Source organism: Salmo salar, chromosome 20, assembly GCF_965601325.2.
Source record: "Salmo salar chromosome 20, fSalSal1, whole genome shotgun sequence".
In the NCBI taxonomy this organism is placed as follows: domain Eukaryota; kingdom Metazoa; phylum Chordata; class Actinopteri; order Salmoniformes; family Salmonidae; genus Salmo; species Salmo salar.
In genome coordinates, this window is record NC_138310.1 from 23447250 (window position 1) to 23464597 (window position 17348).

Below are 17348 nucleotides of genomic sequence, written 5' to 3' on the forward strand. Positions count from 1 at the left end.
ATTGCCCTATTGTATCAGGAATGTGTGGTGGATGGATAGTTGAGAAATTAAATAGCCTACCTCTGATTTCTTTGTGCAGAACCTTTAAAAAATGGATGGCTTTCATGAATTTGTCATTAAATATGATCATTTACATCTGTCCACAAAACTTGACTTTGGTATGGAACTTCATGTACAAGGCCTTCCCTGCTGAAACAGATGTCTGCTGATCTTTCCTGATGGCTGATCCAGCAGGTCCAGGAGAGATGCCAAATGCCTGGACTAACTTTATTGCTATGATACATTATTGAAACACTGAAAATAACACAATATGACGTGGCCATGTGGGAGAATCATAGTTGTACGAGGGTGAACTGCACCCTTCTACTAAAGCCTCTGCACGTCTTTTGCTCCCAGAAACAGTTAGGCTGAACCTGCATTGGCTGGGACCGTCAGTGTGAGACTCATTAAGGAAGTCAGGGATTGGCAGGAGGGCCTGTAATCTCCGATCATTTGGCACTGGGTTTTTACAGCTCTACATTCAGTGGCTAGAGTTGGCCAGCTTTTCAAAAAAGGCAGTGGTGTAAATGTCTTGTCAGCGATATGTTCTATCTGAATGGCCATCCCTCTGCCTAACCCAACCTCTCCACTATCTAATAAAAACATCAGTGCTGATTTAAAAGGGGTACCCCTTGCATGTCAACAAATTGACTTCAGCTACAGTCACTTTGTACTGTTAAACTACAGTTAATGGCCATTGGAGCTGCTATGACAGAGAACAAGGTAACAATACAGTGATGTTAGGTACTGTAGTGGATGATGCATCTGAAAATGATTGATTCAATGAAGCTTGTGGGATGTAACATGTTCACCTTTTTCTTTGTCTCGTGTTTGTGGTTTATGTGGTCTTCCTCTTGAGGGGCATCCCCCACGTTTTCTGATAATTTCTTTGTTTTCACAGAATCTGCGGTGGCCACATGATGTGTTGCTAGGAAGCAGTGTCGCATGGCAACAGCTGAAGCATATGCCAGCACGAGGACTTTTCTATGAGGGGAACAAGACAAATCTGTTCAATGTAAGTTCACCAAGCCAGCTCCGCCATCAAGGTTCTGCTACCCTGGCTGGCTCACCTGGCTAACATTACTATGCACTAGTCCTGGTTGTTAGTCTGTTGTTAATATTGTTTTTAAACAATGACCGATAGCTTGGCAAAATCAGGCGGGAGTGAGTTTCAGAATTGAGATTGGGTTGTTCTTGAATGTGGTTGGTCTGTTTCTTGTTGAGAACAGTCATGGCCAAAAGTTGAATGACACAACTATTCATTTTCACAAAATCTGCTACCTCAGTTTGTATGATGGCAATTTGCATATACTCCAGAATGTTATGAAGAGTGATCAGATGAATTGCAATTCATTGCAAAGTCCCTCTTTGCCATGCAAATTAACTGAATCCCCCAAAAACATTTCCACTGCATTTCAGCCCTGCCACAAAAGGACCAGCTGACATGTCAGTGATTATCTCGTTAACACAGGTGTGAGTGTTGACGAGGACAAGGCTGGAGATCACTCTGTCATGCTGATTGAGTTCAAATAACAGACTGGAAGCTTCAAAAGGAGAGTGGTGCTTGGAATCATTGTTCTTCCTCTGTCAGCCATGGTTACCTGCAAGGAAACGCATGGCGTCATCATTGCTTTGCACAAAAAGGGCTTCACAGGCAAGGATATTGCTGCCAGTAAGATTGCACCTAAATCAACCATTTATCGGCTCATCAAGAACTTCAAGGAGAGTGGTTCAATTGTTGTGAAGAAGGCTTCAGGGCGCCCAAGAAAGTCCAGCAAGCGCCAGGACCGTCTCCTAAAGTTGATTCAGCTGCGGTATCGGTGCACCACCAGTACAGAGCTTGCTCAGGTATGGCAGCAGGCAGGTGTGAGTGCATCTGCACACACAGGGGCGAAGACTTTTGCAGGGTGGCCTGGTGTCAAGAAGGGCAGCAAAGAAGACACTTCTCTCCAGGAAAAACATCAGGGACAGACTGATATTCTGAAAAAGGTACAGGGATTGGACTGCTGAGGACTGGGGTAAAGTAATTTTCTCTGATGAATCCCCTTTCCGATTGTTTGGGGCATCCGGAAAAAAGCTTGTCTGGAGAAGACAAGGTGAGCGCTACCATCAGTCCTGTGTCATGCCAACAGTAAAGCATCCTGAGACCATTCATGTGTGGGGTTGCTTCTCAGCCAAGGGAGTGGGCTCACTCACAATTTTGCCTAAGAACACAGCCATGAATAAAGAATGGTACCAACACATCCTCCGAGAGCAACTTCTCCCAACCATCCAGGAACAGTTTGGTGACGGACAATGCCTTTTCCAGCATGATGGAGCACCTTTGCCGTAAGGCAAAGTGATAACTAAGTGGCTCGGGGAACAAAACATTGATATTTTGGGTCCATGGCCAGGAAACTCCCCAGACCTTAAACCCATTGAGAACTTGTGGTCAATCCTCAAGAGGCGGGTGGACAAACAAAAACCACCAAACTCCAAGCATTGATTATGCAAGAATGGGCTGCCATCAGTCAGGATGTGGCCCAGAAGTTAATTGACAGCATGCCAGGGTGGATTGCAGAGGTCTTGGAAAAAGAAGGGTTAACACTGCAAATATTGACTCTTTGCATCAACTTCATGCAATTGTCAATAAAAGCCTTTGACACATTAAATGCTTGTAATTATACTTCAGTATTCTATAGTAATATCTGAAAAAAATATCTAAAGACACTGAAGCAGCAAAGTTAATATTTGTGTCATTCTCAAAACTTTTGGCCACGACTGTAGTTATGGAATTAATATGTGGTGGTGAAATCGTTTTTGAAGAAAGCGGGTAATAAGTGATTTTTAAAGAGCCGTAAACAAATTGCGCAACTTGAAGAATTAATTTGGTAAATCTTCAGCAGTCCTAATTGTTAAAGTTATGGTTAATGGTCTCTAAAACCGGCATATGATATTATTCTTAGTGTTTCGACAGGAGACAGATTGATAGTAGTTTGGTATGGTGCATTCTGGCCCATGTAATGCTAAAGTAACCGATGAATGAGAAGATCATTGTGCAATAGACTGAGAGCAGTGCTTCTGTTTTGAGATATCTAATTTTGCCCAGTATCCACATTTTTGGCCATCTTAGAGTTTATTGTCTGTGGGGTTGTCATGACAATTAATCATCAGTCAAAACACCAAGAAAGCGGGTTGTACAGGCTTGATCAACAAGTATATTGTCAATAAGGACCCCTAAATGGTCTGTATTGTGTTTTCTGTTCTTTGGCCCAAACATTACAAAATAGTTTTGAGATTCAGTGACAATTTGTGTAATATCTCAAAGTGGTTTAAAATCAACAGTTCAACATTAATAAGGTAATTGAGATCTCTGAGGATATATATATATATATATATATATCACAAATAATAGGTGTCCAAGAATTGATCCCTGCAGCATGCCACACTTAATCTCCAGAGGGGGAGTCTATTCCGTTGAGTCACATATTGCTTTCTAGCCTTGAGATAGATTAACACAGAGATTGTTAATTCATGATGCTCAACAGTATCAATTCTTTTGAGAGATTAATTTGCCATATGTACAGTATTTCGTCTATTAAATAACAGCCATGTAAATATAATGAGATTTTCTGAATTCATACTGATGTTTTTATTACATACTTTCCTTGTTCAGATATTTAATAATAATTGTTTTTGTATGCAAGCTTCACCAAAAATTGCGATTGGTGTGTAATTTGTAAAGTTCGCTGGATCATCAGCTTTAAGAGTTGGAGCAATGTTCAGTTCATAGACCACAATGCCTTTAGAAACTGGTCATTACAAATCATGTGGGACAGAGGTGTGTTAAGCAAATCTGCCTCTTCAGTTTCACATCCAATCTGTCATGACTAGGGATTAACACAGGTAACCGGGATCCCGGGACTGTCCCGGGACCACACTTCACATTCCCAGAATTTTTAAATGACAAGACCAGGATTACACCATTTCCCACCCAATAATGCAATTCTACAAAATACACATGTGCAGTAGCAGATTGGCAAACAATAAAATATCACATTATCCAAACAGGTGGTTGCATGAAAGCCTTTAGCCTTGTCATCACTTCCACCGAAGTCATTTCTTCTCCTTGTTCGTTTGGCGGTCGGCGTCACCAGTCTTCTAGCCATTGTCGATCCACTTTTCATTTTCCATTTGTCTTGTTTTCCTACACACCTGGTTTCCATTTGCCTCATTATTTGTTGTGTATTTAACCCTCTGTTGCCCCCATGTCTTTGTGTGGGATTGTTTGTAAGTGCTTGTGCACTTGTTTACTGGTGCGCGTCGGGTTTTTGTACCCATATTTTTATGCCGTTGGTTTTTGGATTAAATTGCTCCTGCTACTACCTAGTTCTGCTCTCCTGCATCTGCCTTCCCTGCCACCAGTTACGCACCCCTTTACAGAATCCCACACCACCATATGGAGTCAGCAGGAGCAGGTGCCCCTGGTATAGGTGTCGAGGAGCGCATCCAGGAGCAAGCGGCCATGATCCACCATCTCTGCGCCGCCATGGACCGCGTTGTCCAAACCATGGACCAATGGGAGAGAGGGAGTTTCTCCAGCACCTCCCCCAGCGCAACCAGGGCCTCCACTACTCGCCTCCCCTTCACCCGGTCCAAGTGGGATTCGTCTCGCTCTTCCCCGGGAGTACGACGGGACGGCTGCACGCTGCCAGGGTTTCCTATTGCAGCTAGAGCTCAACCTGGCAACCGTCCACCCTGCTCCTTCGGGCCGTGAGGGTGACCGCCCTCGTCTCGTGCCTCTCAGGGAAAGCCCTGGAGTGGGCCAACGCCGTGTGGGGAAAAGGAGACGCGGCGCTGGACCATTTCGAGGATTTCACCCGCCGTTTCCGGGAAGTTTCGACCGCCCGAGGGTACAGCGGCGGGTGACCGTCTCTACCACCTGAGGCAGAGAACGAGGAGCGTCCAGGAGTTTTGCCATGGACTTTCGGACCCTGGCCGCCGGCGCGGGATGGAGCGACAGGGCCCTGATTGACCACTATCGCTGTAGTTTGCGCGAGGACGTCCGTCGGGAGTTGGCCTGCAGGGACACCACCCTCACCTTCGACCAGCTGGTGGACCTGTCTATTCAGTTGCTTAACCTGCTGGCTACCCGCGGACGTCCAGGGCGGGGTCTGTCAGTTCCATCCACCAGCACCACCGCTCCGATGCCCATGGAGCTGGAGGTGATGTGCGCAGGGAGACCGGAGGAGGTTCCGTCTCGTGCACCATCTGTGGCCGCAGAGGTCACACTGCTGGTCGGTGTCGGGTTGGTTCCTCTGGGGATCGAGGCAGTAGGCAGGGCACTCTGGTGTCACCACAGGTGAGCCGGCACCATTCTCACCTAGAGCCCTCTGTTGCACACATGTTTTTGTATGTCACTTTTCCTGAATTTTCCCCGCATTCCCAGCATAAGGCCCTTGTTGATTCAGGCGCGGCTGGGAATGTTATAGACAAATCGTTCGCCCATAGGTTAGGGATCCCCGTTGTGGCTGTGCCATTCCCCGTTCATGTCTTAGAGTCGACCATTGGGGTCAGGGTTGATTGGGGAGGCCACCGCTCCCCTGGGCATGGTGACGCAGGGAGATCACAAGGAGAGAATCAGTCTCTTTCTTATTGACTCTCCTGCGTTTCCCGTGGTACTAGGCCTACCCTTGTTAGCCTGTCACGACCCTACTGTCTCGTGGCAACAGAGGGCTCTCACAGGGTGGTTGTGAGAGTGCTCGAGTAGATGTTTAGGGGTTTCCGTTGGTGCTACTACGGTGGAGAGTCCAGACCACGTTTCCACTGTGCGCATCCCCCCCTGAATATACCGATTTTTCAGGGACCTGCACGGGCAGGGGTGTAGTGGTGTATATTGATGACATTCTGATATACTCTGCTACACGCGCCGAGCATGTGTCCCTGGTGCGCAGGGTGCTTGGTCGTCTGTTGGAGCATGACCTGTACGTCAAGGCTGAGAAATGCCTGTTCTTCCAACAGTCCGTCTCCTTCCTAGGGTACCGCATTTCCACATCAGGGGTGGAGATCGAGAGTGACCGCATTTCAGCCGTGCGTAATTGGCCGACTCCCACCACGGTAAAGGAGGTGCAGCGGTTTCTAGGGTTTTCCAATTACTACCGGAGGTTTATCCGGGGGTTTTGTCAGGTGGCGGCTCCCATTACCTCACTGCTGAAGGAGGGACCGGTGCGTTTGCAGTGGTCGGCTGAGGCGGACAGGGCTTTTGGTCACCTGAGGGCTCTGTTTACCTCGGCTCCCGTGCTGGCCCATCCGGATCCCTCTTTGGCGTTCATAGTGGAGGTGGACGCGACCGAGGCTGGGATAGGAGCCGTGTTCTCTCAGCTCTCGGGTACGCCACCAAAGCTCCGCCCCTGTGCCTTCTTCTCGAGGAAGCTCAGCCAGGCGGAGTGAAACTATGACGTGGGGGACCTAGAGCTGTTGGCTGTCGTCAAGGCTCTGAAGGTGTGGAGACTTTGGCTTGAGGGGAATAAAAACCCTTTTCTCATCTGGACTGACCACCACAATCTGGAGTACATCCGGGCGGTGAGGAGACTGAACCCTCGCCAGGCAAGGTGGGCCATGTTTTTCACTCTCTCTTACAGACCAGGTTCCCAGAATGCCATGGCAGACGCACTGTCCCGGCTGTATGACACAGAGGAGCGGCCCATGGATCCCACCCCCATACTCCCGGCCTCCTGCCTGGTGGCACCGGTAGTTTGGGAGCTGGATGTGGACATTGAGCTGGCGCTACGTGCAGAGCCCACTTCCATCCACTGTCCCTCTGGGCATCTGTACGTTCTGTCTGCTGTCCATGACCGGCGGATCTATTGGGCCCATACGTCACCCTCCTCTGGTCATCCAGGCATCGGTCGGCCGGTGTGCTGTCTGAGTAGGAAGTACTGGTGGCCCACTTTGGCTAAGGAAGTGAGGGTTTGTTTCCTCCTGCTCGGTGTGCGCCCAGTGTAAGGCTCGTAGGCATCTGCCCAGAGGTAAGCTACACCCCTTACCCCTTACTGATCTTCCTCCCTCACAGGGTAACACCACGATCCTGGTCGTTGTGGACCATTTTTCTAAATCCTGCCGTCTCCTCCCTCTGCCCGGTCTCCCTATGGCTTTGTTTACACACGTCTTCTGGCACTATGGGGTGCCTGAGGATGTAGTGTCTGATCGGGGTCCCCAGTTCATTCGAGGGTCTGGGGGTCTCGATCAGCCTTACCTCAGGTTTTCACCCCGAGAGTAACGGGCAGGTGGAGAGTTAACCAGGATGTGGGTAGATTTCTGAGGTCTTATTGTCAGGACCGGCCGGGGGAGTGGGCGGCATTCGTGTCCTGGGCAGAGATGGCCCAGAACTCTCTCCGTCACTCCTCCACTAACCTCTCCCCCTTCCAGTGCATACTGGGGTATCAGCCGGTTCTGTCTCCTTGGCATCAGAGTCAGACCGAGGCTCCTGCGGTGGATGACTGGTTTGGCGCGTGGAGGAGACATGGGACACGGCTCATGTTCACCTTCAGTGCGACTTGCTGCGCCAGAAAGCCAGCGCAGACCGTCACCGCAGTGAGGCCCCGACCGGGTCTGGCTCTCGACCCGAAACCTGCCCCTCCGGAAGCTGGGTCCGTGGTTTGTGGGGCCATTTAAAGTCCTGAGGAGACTGAACGTGGTGGGTTACAGCTTTCCCCCGATTACCGTATTAACCCCTCGTTCCATGTGTCTCTCCTCAGGCCGGTGTTGGCTGGCCCGCTCCAGGAGTCTGAGGTGTGGGAGATTCTTCCGCCCCCTCTGGACATCGAGGGGGCCCCGGCGTACTCCGTTCGATCCATACTGGATTCGAGATGTCGGGCGAGGGGCCTTCAGTACCTCGTGGAGTGGGAGGGGTATGTTCCGGAGGAGAGATGCTGGGATCCGGTGGAGGACGTGTTGGACCTTTCAATGCTGCGGGAGATCCACCGTCTCCGTTCGGATCGCCCTGCACCTCGCCCTCCAGGTCGTTCCCGAGGCCAGTGTCCGCACGCTGCTGGAGCCGCGTGTCAAGGGGGGTACTGTCACGACTTCCACCGAAGTCGTTTCCTCTCCTTGTTCGTTCGGCGGTCGGCGTCACCGGTCTTCTAGCCATTGTCGATCCACTTTTCATTTTCCATTTGTCTTGTTTTCCTACACACCTGGTTTCCATTTCCCTCATTATTTGTTATGTATTTAACCCTCTGTTCCCCCCATGTCTTTGTTTGGGATTGTTTGTAAGTGCTTGTGCACTTTTTTACTGGTGCGCGTCGGGTTTTTGTACCCATCTACTGTTGTATTTTTATGCCGTTGGTTTTTGGATTAAACTGCTCCGGCTACTACCTAGTTCTGCTCTCCGCGTCTGACTTCCCTGCCACCAGTTACGCACCCCTTTACAAGCTTAGCATATTTACTTAATACAAAGTCACCATAAATTCAAAGCACACGAGACCCGAATGTAGTTTAATTGTCATCAGAACTGAACATTTGATTCCGGTCCAAGCCTGGTGAGCCCCCCCCCCCCCCCCCCCCCCCCAGTAGGCTATATTGATTTAAACTGGTGTTGAGAACAACTCTGCGGAGGTGAGCGGCAGCAGAGTAAGGAGATGAGGAAACATCCATTGGGCCTAGAAAAACTGCAGAGCGAGGAAAACTCACATTTAGTTATGATTTCAAATAAAATAGGCTAATGCAATTGAATGCATGTATCAAATTCTTCAAATGCGAATACATAAAGTCCTATACAACCATTTTACTAATATAAAGCAATAGTCGTGTGTGTGGTCACCTAGATTATCATTTCAGCACAGTTTTGATTGGGACAGCGCCAACCCGCTGCTTTGAGATGAGTGTGGGGGATTGGTCTAGATAAATCAATGTCAGATCTTTATTTTCACTGAATCTCCATTTGGATATTTGGTAACAATTAGGCTGGGGAAATGTTAGCGAGGTTGAAGTGAGTTCTAATGATCATCTTTTATTCTAGTTTGCGCATATAAACTCAGCAAAAAAAATAAACGTCCCTTTTTCAGGCTCCTGTCTTTCAAAGATAATTCATAAAAATCCAAATAACTTCACAGATCTGCATTGTAAAGGGTTTAAACACTGTTTCCCATGCTTGTTCAATGAACCATAAACAATTAATGAACATGCACCTGTGGAACGGTTGTTAACCTCTATGGGCTAGGTGGGACGCAGGCGTCCCCCCCGTGGTGCACTCCATCAACAGCAGGTGCATTTCAAGAGCGGCAAATTTGAATCCAAATAAATGTCAAAATTCAAATTTTTCAAACATACAACTATTTTACACCCTTTGAAAGATAAACATCTCCTTAATCTAACCACGTTTTACGATTTCAAAAAGGTTTTACGGCGAAAGCATAAATTTAGAGTATGTTAGGACAGTACATTTACAAGAGTTGTGTGTAATGTTTTGTCAATTCAAAGACAGGGTCACCAAAACCATAAAACCAGCTAAAATGATGCACAAACCTTTTACAATCTCCATCAGATGACACTCCTAGGACATTATGTTAGACAATGCATGCATTTTTAGTTCTATCAAGTTCATATTTATATCCAAACACAGCGTTTTACTATGGCATTGATGTTGAGGAAATCGTTTCCCTCCAATAACTGGCAGTCAAGTCAGCATCACAAATTAAATAATTAAAATTAGAAAACATTGGTAAAATATTATATTGTCATTTAAAGAATTATAGATTTACATCTCTTGAACGCAATCAACTTGCCAGATTTAAAAATAACCTTACTGGGAAATCACACTTTGCAATAATCTGAGCACTGCGCCCAGAAAAATACGCGTTGCGATACAGACTAGTCGTCATGTTGGGGAGATCTAAAATCGAAAATACTATGTAAATAATCCATTACCTTTGATTCTCTTCATCAGATGTCACTTCCAGGTATCACAGGTCCATAACGAATGTAGTTTTGTTCAAAAAAGCTCATCATTTATGTCCAAAAATCTCCGTCTTGTTAGCACATGATCTAAGCCCGCCGGACTTCACTTCATGAACGAGGGGAAAAAATATATTTACGTTCGTTCAAACATGTCAAACGTTGTATAGCATAAATCATTAGGGCCTTTTTTAACCAGAACATGAATAATATTCAAGGTGGACGAATGCATACTCTTTTATAACGTATTGGAACGAGGGTACCCAACATGAACTCGCGCGCCAGGTGTCTAATGGGCCATCATCGTTCCATGGCTCTTGTTCGGTCAGATCTCCCTCCAGAAGACTCAAAACACTTTAAAGGCTGGTGACATCTAGTGGAAGCAATAGGAAGTGCCAAAATATTCCTCAGCCCCTGTGTTTTTCAATGGCATAGGTTTAAAGGTAATACAACACATCAGGTATCCACTTCCTGTCAGAAAATGTCTCAGGGTTTTGCCTGCCAAATGAGTTCTGTTATACTCACAGACACCATTCAAACAGTTTTAGAAACTTTAGAGTGTTTTCTATCCATATATAATAAGTATATGCATATTCTAGTTACTGGGTAGGATTAGTAACCAGATTAAATCGGGTAAAAAAAAATTATCCAGCCGTGCAAATACTGCCCCCTAGCCCTAACAGGTTAAGACACTAACAGCTTACAGACGGTAGGCAATTATGGTCACAGTTATGAAAACTTAGGACACTAAAGAGGCCTTTCTACTGAATCTGAAAAACACCAAAAGAAAGATGCCCAGGGTCCCCGCTCGTCTGCGTGAACATATCTTAGGCATGCTGCAAGAAGGCATGAGGACTGCAGATGTGGCCAGGGCAATAAATTGCAATGTCCGTACTGTGAGATGCCTAAGACAGCGCTACAGGGAGACCGGTCGGACAGCTGATCGTCCTCGCAGTGGCAGACCACGTGTAACAACACCTGCACAGGATCGGTACATCAAACCTGCGGGATAGGTACAGGATGGCAACAACAATTACCAGAGTTACACCAGGAACGCACAATCCCTCCGTCAGTGCTCAGACTGTCCGCAATAGGCTGAGAGAGGCTGGACTGAGGGCTTGTAAGGCAGGTTCTCACCAGACATCACCGGCAACAACGTCGCCTATGGGCACAAACCCACCGTCGCTGGACCAGACAGGACTGGCAAAAAGTGCTCTTCACTGATGAGTCACGGTTTTGTCTCACCAGGGGTGATGGTCGGATTCGCTTCTATCGTCGAAGGAATGAGCGTTACACCGAGGCCTGTACGCTGGAGCGGGATCGATTTGGAGGTGGAGGGTCCGTCATGGTCTGGGGCGGTGTGTCACAGCATCATCGGACTGAGCTTGTCATTGCAGGCAATCTCAATGCTTTGCGTTACAGGGAAGACATCCTCCTCCCTCATGTGGTACCCTTCCTGCGGGCTCATCCTGACATGACCTTATCAACAACACCTTATTGCATTTACGTCAAAGTGACCAAAAGAAATGGTGCTAATATTGCAAACGATGCCAAAGTCAATCTCATTAATTATCCCTTGGCGACCGTCTTCTCCCATGTGGATGTGACTTTGGGTGAACGCCTAATCAGTCAGAGCAGTGCCACGTATCCTTATAGGGCTATCCTGGAATGTTTACTAAACTACTCCGAAGACACTCTGAAGACACAATTCAGCGCCGGGCTGTTTAGCAAGGTTACTGCAGGTGCATCTTTGGAAGCCATAGACCTTAACACCGGTGTAAACAAAGGACTGGAGGCACGTGCTCGCTACTTTGCTGAATCTCGAGAATTTCATCTGCTAGGGCCTATACACTCTGACATTTTCTTTCAAGAACGTTTACTCTTAAATTCGGGTGATTTAAGGCTAAAATTAACCAGGGCCAAGGATGAGTTTTGTCTGATGTCTGCCCAAGTAGCATCTGTAGTCAAGAAAACCTGTTTCTAGGCCCTTTACCCCGCTACATGGTTATAGCCTTGGTTGAAAACGCCTCTAATACGGGCAGCTTACATTAAAAAAACTTTAATTTTCAACATTTCAAAGCAGAGTATGTAGCTCTCTGTCAGGACGGACGTCAAGTCCCTGCTAAGGCTTTCCAACCACAATTTAATAACAACATATCTGTGCAAGAATTTTACAATCTTTTCCTGGGAGGCATCTAAAAGATCTCTCTTTACCTATTGACAGAAATGATTTTGCAGAGGGTTACACATTGTATGCTTTCAATTTATCACCTGATGATGACACCTCAGGAAATCTGTCTGTGGTGTCCCAAGGTAACCTCAGGCTGGAAATGCGTTTCCGTATACCTTTAGCCTGTACAGTTAGCGTGACTGTTTATGCATGCTCTGATTCAATCTTGGAAGTGAATGCCCGAAGACAAGTCTTAGTGGATTATTATTAATTAAGGATCGTTGAGCAAAGACATGAATATCCAAGAGCTAGAAGGTCTCATGAGCCACTTGATTGGAAAACAATTTTGTGGAGTGTGGTGATGAAGTACCTATTGAGAAATGGCAGGAGCGACTGCCCATGTTTATTGTCAATACCCATCCTAAACACATGCCGGGTGAACATTGGCTTGCTGTGGCATTAGAAGATGAAGGAGGAAGAAAAATCTCAACTTTTTTTTATTCCTACGGCTTCCCCCCCCCCCCCCCCCCCCAGATTTTCACATTTCCCCAAATCTATTAAACAGTTTTTGACCAAAAATGTATCAAAGATCTACTACAGCATCAAACAAGTACAAGATAACCTTTCCACTACATGTGGTCAACACTGTGTATTCTACCTATGTCAAAGAACCACGAGGAGTTTTTTTGAAGATGTTATTTCTCTTTATAATGATTATTTAAGAAGTAATGATAGCGTCGTATATTGTTTTTGTTAGAAAATATCAAAAGTGTTCAAGTATGTGTCCTTTAAGACCCTGTAATCAAGGCGTATGCTCACGTCAAATGTTTCAAGAATGTCACAAATGTTAAATTGTATAATTTTTTAAAATAACATTTATTGAATTTAATCATTCAAAAGTAATTCAAAAGTCTAGCCACCCTGAGAGATCAGGATTAGGAAAAGGTCAGGATACGTTCAGGGGTGTCGTGTCTTTGGCATCATTAAAACTGAAGACATTTTTATCAAATAACTCTGTAATTATTATTACGTGATTAAACTGATTAATCGTGTAACTGTAATTAACTAGAATGTCAGGGCACCAAGGAAAATATTCAGATTACAAAGTTATAATTTTCCTAATATAACTCTCAGATATCATAATATCTGATCTATGAGTCTTCTGATTTAATGACTTATTATTTACCTCGCGTCAGTCTCATTCCGTCATAAATTGTTGTTATCTGCACGAACCCAGTCTTCACTAACTCATCCATACATCAATTGTCTTAAAATAATTTATTTACTAAACTAAGTAATTCACAGAAAGCATACAAAACAGTAGGTATCGTTACAAAGAAATGTTAGAGGAATGTGCCCTAGTGGGCTAAACCCAGCATGGCGGCTTGTTAAACAAAGGGTGATAAGGGTCAGCTGAGAAGGCACAACAGAGTTGATAAATATTAACAATTGATATGCTAATCCTTTGCACATGAACGCTCACACATACGGGAACAATAGCAATCAATATGTATATTTACATTCAGTGTGTCGTCGGCATCCTTCTTGGAGAGTTCTGTTCTGTTGGAGAGTTTCTCTCTCTCGGTTAGAATGGATCTTTCAAAGCGACATCCGTTCATGTCATTATAGAATGGATGTTTCGTCGGTCTTCGCGTTCAATGATACCGAATTCCTAGCTGCAGACTAGTAATTAATATCAAAGACTTGTTATTATTATGTCGGTATCGATAGTCTAAGAGTTTAACCACGTGGTATGGTTAAAGTTCAGTAGAGGGATGCATGGTCAAACCTTGGCCCTCTCGTTATCGAGGTAAGCTGATCTAAAGAAAGAAACCCTGGGTGGGGGTTCATATACTGAATGTAGAAAAGGCTGTCACATGACGCCTTGTCCTGTCTGTGTCCCTGGGGGCGTGCCGGTGACTTGGTAAAACTTTAAGTAGAAAATACAATTCTCTCACATTAACATCTTACAAGCATCCCAACATATTCTAAATAGGTTTATCCTTATTCATTAACCTCTCTGGGCTAGGCGGGACGAATTCGTCCCACCTACGTAACAGCCAGTTGAAGCCTGTGGCGTGATTTTCAAAACCTTAAAAATCCTATTACTTCAATTTCTCAAACATATGACTATTTTACAGCTATTTAACCTCTCTGGGCTAGGCGGGACGAATTCGTCCCACCTACGTAACAGCCACTTGCAGCCTGTGGCGCGATTTTCAAAACCTTAAAAATCCTATTACTTCAATTTCTCAAACATATGACTATTTTACAGCAATTTAAAGACAAGACTCTCGTTAATCTAACCACACTGTCCGATTTCAAAAAGGCTTTACAACGAAAGCAAAACATTAGATTATGTCAGCAGAGTACCAAGCCAGAAATAATCAGACACCCATTTTTCAAGCCAGCATATAATGTCACCAAAACCCAGAAGACAGCTAAATGCAGCACTCACCTTTGATGATCTTCATCAGATGACAACCCTAGGACATTATGTTATACAATACATGCATGTTTTGTTCAATCAAGTTCATATTTATATCAAAAACCAGCTTTTTACATTAGCATGTGACGTTCAGAACTAGCAAACTTCCGGGGAATTTACTAAGTTTGCTAAATTACTCACGATAAACGTTCACAAAAAGCATAACAATTATTTTAAGAATTATAGATACAGACCTCCTCTATGCACTCGATATGTCCAATTTTAAAATAGCTTTTCGGATGAAGCACATTTTGCAATATTCTAAGTACATAGCCCGGCATCACAGGGCTAGTTATTTAGACACCCACGCAGTTCAGCCTTCACAAAAATCACATTTCCTATAAGAAAAATGTTCTTACCTTTCTTGTTCTTCGTCAGAATGCAGTCCCAGGACTTCTTCTTCAATAACAAATGTAGGTTTGGTCCCAAATAATCCATCATTATATCCAAACAGCGACGTTTTGTTCGTGAGTTCTAGACACTATCAGAATGGTAATCCACGGTCACGAGCATAGCGCATGGCGTGACAAAAAATGTCTAAATATTCCATTACCGTACTTCGAAGCATGTCAACCGCTGTTTAAAACCAATTTTTATGCCATTTATCTCGTAGAAAAGCGATAATATTCCGACCGGGAATCTGCAATAAACTAAACAGCCGAATTAAAATACTCCACGGGGGCTAATCGCGCACGCGCCTCACTCCATTGTCACCTAATGGCACACTTGAATAAGATGATAATCTGTTTCAGCCTGAGGCTGCCTCGTCAACCTTCATGATTTTCCCGCGTCCTGAGAGCCTATTAGAGCCCTGGGAATTGTCACGTTACAGCTAAGATCCTTACTTTTCAATAAACAGATGCAAGACGCACGACTCCTTGTCAGACAGGCCACTTCCTGCATGAAACCTTGTCAGGTTTTTGCCTGCCATAGGAGTTCTGTTATACTCACAGACACCATTCAAACAGTTTTAGAAACTTCAGGGTGTTTTCTATCCAAACCTGAACAATAATATGCATATTCTAGCTTCTGAGTTGGTGTAGGAGGCAGTTAAAAATGGGCACATATTTTTTCCAAAATTCTCAATACTGCCCCCTAGCCCAAACAGGTTAAAGACATGACTCTCGTTAATCTAACCACACTGTCCGATTTCAAAAAGGCTTTACAACGAAAGCAAAACATTAGATTATGTCAGCAGAGTACCAAGCCAGAAATAATCAGACACCCATTTTTCAAGCTAGCATATAATGTCACAAAAACACAGAAGACAGCTAAATGCAGCACTAACCTTTGATGATCTTCATCAGATGACAACCCTAGGACATTATGTTAAACAATACATGCATGTTTTGTTCAATCAAGTTCATATTTATATCAAAAAACAGCTTTTTACATTAGCATGTGATGTTCAGAACTAGCAAACTTCCGGGGAATTCGCTAACATTTTACTAAATTACTCACGATAAACGTTCACAAAAAGCATAACAATTATTTTAAGACTTACAGATACAGAACTCCTCTATGCACTCGATATGTCCGATTTTAAAATAGCTTTTCGGTGAAAGCACATTTTGCAATATTCTCAGTAGATAGCCCAGACATCACGGCTAGCCATTTAGACACCGACCAAGTTTAGCCCTGACCAAACTCCGATTTACTATTACAAAAGTTTGATTACCTTTGGTGTTCTTCGTCAGAATGCACTCCCAGGACTGCTACTTCAATAACAAATGTTGGTTTGGTTCAAAATAATCCATAGTTATATCCAAATAGCGGCGTTTTGTTCGTGCGTTCAAGACACTATCCGAAGTGTAAATAAGTGTCACGAGCATGGCGCAATTCGTGACAAAAGATTTCTAAATATTCCATTACCGTACTTCGAAGCATGTCAACTGCTGTTTAAAATCAATTTTTATGCAATTATTCTCGTAAAAAAGCGATAATATTCCGACCGGGAATCTGCGTTTAGGTAAACAGACGAAAGAAAACAAAGCATGGGGTCGACGTGGGCACGCGCCTGAGTCTCACAGTACTGTAACCAGCCACTACCCAAACGCGCTACTTTTTTTCAGCCAGAGCCTGCAAAGCCACGATTCAGCTTTTTGCCGCCTTCTGAGAGCCCATGGGAGCCGTAGGAAGTGTCACGTAACAGCAGAGATCCTCTGTAATGGATAGAGATAATCAAGAAGGGCAAGAAATTGTCAGACAGGGCACTTCCTGCATGGAATCTTCTCAGGTTTTGGCCTGCCAAATGAGTTCTGTTATACTCACAGACACCATTCAAACAGTTTTAGAAACTTTGGAGTGTTTTCTATCCAAAGCTAATAATTATATGCATATTCTAGTTTCTGGGCAGGAGTAATAATCAGATTAAATCGGGTACGTTTTTTATCCGGCTGTGAAAATACTGCCCCCTAGCCATAACAGGATAAGTCTATCCAACTCTGTTGAGGCACCAAGTACATTTTATTTGCCATCACACTCTTTGTTCAACCCCCACGTCTGGCAGCAATAAGGCTGGTGATGAAGGGCACGGCTTTACTTAGTAAAGGTAGAAGAAAACCCCCAGACTGTTGTATGTTATGTCTTTTCTTTTGAAGACTGGCCCTTTTATTGGCAAAGAGTTTGATCGTGGTCTTTTGTCTCTTGAATTTTTTTAATTGGGTCAGGGTGAGTGGAATGCGTCCTTTGAGAAGATTCAAAGCAATCTCACATAGG

General features: G+C 44.8%; 1 pseudogene across 1 annotated transcript in view; it reads left to right on the top strand.

Annotated features, from left to right (window-relative positions):
• Positions 1-17348, top strand: part of LOC106580214 (calcineurin-binding protein cabin-1-like) — a 139021-nt pseudogene that overhangs the window by 20414 nt on the left and 101259 nt on the right. The window contains exon 21 of the transcript XR_014381971.1: positions 941-1054. The product of XR_014381971.1 is annotated as a calcineurin-binding protein cabin-1-like (transcript). The remainder of the gene's footprint in view (positions 1-940; positions 1055-17348) is intronic.